The sequence below is a fragment of the Diceros bicornis genome, chromosome 8 (assembly GCF_020826845.1).
Source record: "Diceros bicornis minor isolate mBicDic1 chromosome 8, mDicBic1.mat.cur, whole genome shotgun sequence".
Classification (NCBI taxonomy): Eukaryota; Metazoa; Chordata; class Mammalia; order Perissodactyla; family Rhinocerotidae; genus Diceros; species Diceros bicornis.
Window position 1 is genome coordinate 65,306,892 of NC_080747.1, and position 5,369 is coordinate 65,312,260.

Below are 5,369 nucleotides of genomic sequence, written 5' to 3' on the forward strand. Positions count from 1 at the left end.
ATTAGTAAAAAATTATTTGAGCCCACACCCCAAATTTTATATCTTTATTTATAAATTGCATAAAAGTACTATTGTACCAATATATAATTGTCAATAATATGTATTAAAAGAGTAAAATATTTTTATATTAGTTTATAGCATATCCAGTGGGCGTATTATTCAGCTTTTTAATCTACTTGATCATCTTCCCGTATCTTTCATTAGGTAGGGGAGGTAGTTTGTGTTCACTGAACACTTTTTGAGCTCCTACTATTTCGTAGGTACTATGCTGAGATCTCTAGGTGATACATAGTTGAAATGGGCTTGTCATATCTCATCTAGTGTGTGCCTACTGCCTCTGAAAAAGACACACCCTAGACATACTAGCAGCGGTTGGATTAATGTGGGCCTATGGTTCAGTGCTGGCTGTGGTTTGTTACCTGCTAGTCCTCCATCTAGAGAGTACTACCTTCCCGGAAGTAAAGGAGGTAATAAACTGAACGCTGAGTAGAAAGGTTGGAAAATTATATATATAATATATAAAATATAATGGTATATATACTATATATTGCATATATAAAAAATCATGCTTTATATATAGCATGTATAGTATATATAAAATATATATTATCTTTTAAATTTAAAGTGTTTCATTAATATTAATAGTAGACAGTGCCAATGCATATGCTATAAATGATGAAATTATAGTGTATTCTTATTAAAGCTCTCAATTATAAGTAAAATAAATGAGTGTGAGACATATAAATTATTAGTTAAGATTTTCAGTTAAGTAGGCTAAGAACAGGAATAGAATTCAAAGTCTATTTGAGAACTTACTATGTGCCAAGCATTGTGTTAAATTTTTCTATGTGCATTTTCTCATTTCATCCTTTAAAATACCTCACAGGCTCTGTTACTTTCAGCTTACAAATAAGAGAATAGGCTTAGGAGAGATTTTGTGATTTATCCAATACGACATAGCCACAAAAGGGTAGATCTGAGACTAAAATCCAGATCATTTTGGGTAATAGCTAAGGTTCTGGAGTCAGTTCTAGATTGATTTTCCTACCTCTTTACTAATGTGGATACTCCAGTGTTTCATTGATATTAAAATCAACAGCATTTAAATACAGTTTCCGGGGGCATGTTCAGATAAGTCGCTTGTAAGTAAGCATTCTTGTGGCTTGCTTTGTTATGAATTAATGATAACTTAAGCTATCAACTCTGCCAAATTTTAATATACATTTGATAACTGTTTTTATAACAGTTAAAGCTTGGTCTTAAAAAAATGTGAGTGGGTAATTGTTAATACAACCAGCCAAACTAGAAGACTAATTGCTTAAACCTTTCCTGTGACAATACATATTTCCTTTATAGAAGCACATAATGCAAAATATCTCAGAACAGAGCTGAAGTTGTATCACAGATTAATCTATGTCCTTCTGATAAGGGATTTAACCTCACCCTAAGTGCAGCGTCTCTTTCTGTGTCTCTTTCTTTATGTGTCTCTCCTCTAACTTCCAGATAAAACTCCTTAAAAGAGATAATATTTTCTCAGGGAAACCTCATGGCCACCCTCCTTGTAATATTCCTTGGTTCTGGAGGCCATATCCTAGGGTCAGGAGGTTGCCCCTGAACTCAGTCCCCTCTGTGGTAACACACTGACCCATCAGCTGAGCTCCTTAACGAGTGCCCCAGAAACATAATTCTCATGAAGACAGCCGTATGTGGATGATGGATGGATTTTGTACAGAGACAGAGAGACGTGTTGAAAGCCTCACAGTGTTCCCAGAATCAGTTATAAATTCTTGACTAAGTTTTATTGCTTGGCTATCAGTCTTGTGCCAGATGCTGGTAGTTTTTTAATTCAGCGTATTGCAAAGTGATTGCAGGAATAGTTTGTTATGTTAGAGGGGAAAAGTAGCATAAGTGGCAGGTATTTACATTTTGTGATGTGGGGACACATACATTAAACATTTAACATTTAACTGGTCTTTGTGGACAGATGCTCTATTGTCTTATTTATATTACTACAAACCTACTGCCACAGTGATGTGACGTTGCTCTTTTGTACTTTTGATTGCATGTAAAATCTTTTATAAAGAAATTTTTCTTATTGTATTGAATCATAGACCCTAATATTGGTTAGATAACATAAGTATTTCAGAATAAATGGTAATGACATCTTTATTTTTGCAGAGCAGTAACGGTTTCACTGTGGGAAAGTAAAGTGATCAGAGGAAACAATTGTCTAAGCAATTTATATTAAAGAACAGAAAACAAAAAGAGGAGAAAAAGAATGTTTTATCAGAGATAATCATATATTAGTGAAAAGTAGCTTTTGACAAAAACAAAAAATCCAGATAATTGTCTAAGTTTTCACATCTGGACATCACATCTGGACAAACATTCAACTGTTTCATTTAAGGCAAAAATGTTGTAAATTATTACTTAAAAAGCATTACTAAGAAGTAAAACTATCTCTATTTGAGATGACATGATCTTGTATCAAGAAAATACTAAGGAATCCACTAAAAACTATTAGAACTAATGGAAAATTCAGTCAGGTTGTGGCATACAAGATTGAGATATAAAAACCTATATATTGTATGTAAATATAAGTGTATAGTCTATATACTCTTGCAATGAACAATCCAAAAATGGAATCAAGAAAACAATTTCATTCACAATAGCATCAAAAAGAATAAAATGTTTAGGAATAAATTTAATAAAATAAGTACAAAACTAATACTCTGAAAGCTACAAAATATTGTTGAAAGAAACTAATGATCTAAGGAAACAGAAAGACATTCCGTGTTCACAGATTGGAAAACCTAACATTGTTAAGATGGCAATACTCCCCAAGGTGATCTATTGATTCAACATGATTCCTGTCAGAATACCAGCTGGCTTCTTTGTAGAAACTGACATGCTGATCCTAAAATGCATATAGAAAGCCAAAGTACCCCAAATAGCCAAAGCAATTTTGAAAAAGAACAAAGTTGGAGAACTAGCATTTCCCAATTTCAAAACTTACTACAAAGCAACAGTAATCAATAGAGCATAGTATTGGCATAAGGGTAGACACGTAGATCCACAGAATAGAATTGAAAGTCCAGAAATAAACCCACGTATCTATGATCAACGGATTTTCAATAAAGGTGCTGAGACCATTCGATGAGGAAAGAAGAGTCTTTTTGACAAATACTGCCAGGACAACTGGATACCCACCTTGAAAAGAATAAAGTTGGACTACTACCTCATACTCCATGCAAAAATTAACTTTAAGTATATTAGAGACTTAAATACGAAAGCTAAGACTATAAAACTTTTAGAAGAAAACATGGGGATAAATCTTCATGACCTTGAATTTGGCAATGGTTTCTTAGATACGCTAACAAAAACATAAGCAACAATAACAACAAAATGATAGATTAAATGGACTTTATCAAAATTAAAAACTTTTGTGCTTCAAAGGACACTATCAAAAGAGTGAGGGGGCCAGCCCAGTGGCGTAGTGGTTAAGTTCGAGCGCTCCGCTTCGGCGGCCTGGGGTTTGCAGGTTCAGATCCTGGCATGGACCTAGGTACTGCTTATCAAGCCATGCTGTGGCAGGTGTGCCAAATAAAAATAGAGGAAGATGGGCACAGATGTTAGCTCAGGGCCACTCTTCCTCAGCAAAAAGAGGAGGACTGGCAACAGATGTTATCTCAGGGCTAATCTTCCTCACCAAAAAAAAAAAAAAGAAGAAGAAGAGTGAAAAGACGACTCTCAGAATGAGAGAAATTACTTGCAAATCATATATCTGATAAGGGGATTGCATCTAGAGCATAGAAAAAACTTCTACAACTCAATACTAAAAGACAACCCAGTGAAAAAAATGGGCAAGGGATATGAATTTCACCAAAGAAGATATATAAATGGCCAGTAGGCACATGAAAAGATGTTCAATGTCATTTGTCATTAGCAAAATGCAAATCAAAACCACAATGAGATACCACTTTACATCCACTAGGGTGGCTATAATCAAAAAGTCAGACAATAACAAGTGTTGATGAGGATGTGAAGAAATTGGAATCCTCATACACTGCTGGTGGGAATGTAAAATGGTGTAGCCACTTTGGAAAGTAGTGTGGCAGTTCCTCAAAAAGTTAAACATGGAGTTACCACTTGATGCAACAATTCCACTCCTAGGTATGTATTCAAGAGAAATGAAAACATATATACACAAAGACATGTACAACAATTTTCACAGCAGCATTATTCATAATAGCCAAAGGGTGGAAACAACTCAAATGCCCATCAACTAATGAATGGATAAACAAAATGTAGTATATCTATATAATGGAATATTATTCAGCCAAAAATAGGTATGAAGTACTGATATATGCTATAACATAAATGAACAATAAAAATATTATGCTAAGAAAAAGAAGTCAGTCATAGATTACTATGAGATTTCATTTATATATTATGAGATTTCATTTATATAAAATGTTCAGAATAGGCAAATCTACAGAGACAGAAAGTAAATTAGTTGGCGGGGGGGGGGCGAGTCTAGCTGGGTGGGGGTGATAACTAAAGGGTTCAGGGTTTCTATTGGAGTGATAAAATGTCCTAAAACTGATTGTGTTAATTGGTTGCACAATTCTGTGAATATACTAAAATCCATTGAGTTATATACTATAAATTTGTGAATTGTATGGTATGTGAATTATATTTCAATAAAGCTGGTACCAAAAAAAGTATTATTTCTGAAGTAGCAATCACACACTTTTAATATTAAGTATCCAGCCCTTTCACATGGGTCTTCCAGTTGTACCTGTGCAAAATAATGAAACATTTTAGACTGTTTTTTGAAGAGATCTTTATTTGGTCTTGATGAATAAACATCCTATATATTTCCAAAATACAGATTCATTTAAACTTTGGTTTGTCACTTATTAGCATTGTGCAGTTAATGGTTGAAAAGGTCAAGGGATGTGAAATAGGAGAACAAATTCTTTAGACTTTTTTCTTTTTTAAACAGGTGCACCTTATCCTTAGAAACAGTTGGTGTAACACTTATATCCCTTTTTTTGTTGATATCTCAGTAGAAAATACTATTTTCGGAAAGTGTTGTCTTGCCAATGAGTTATACGTTTACAACTTATCATTCTTGCCCAGCTATGAAAATAATCTCAGAGCATTGCACCGGAATCCTGAAGAGCTGGCGCAAGAGCCAGCTCTGTTTGCCTCTTGTCTTTCTTTTGCCTCTGAGCATTTCTACTTAATAAATCTGAAAAATGTATTCGTCACAGTGGTTTTGGATTCTGCTTTCCTAAAGCTCTGTTCTAAGTGAGCTGTCGCACTTCTGAACTAAAATTTCCCTGCTCTTTGCCATCTTTCAC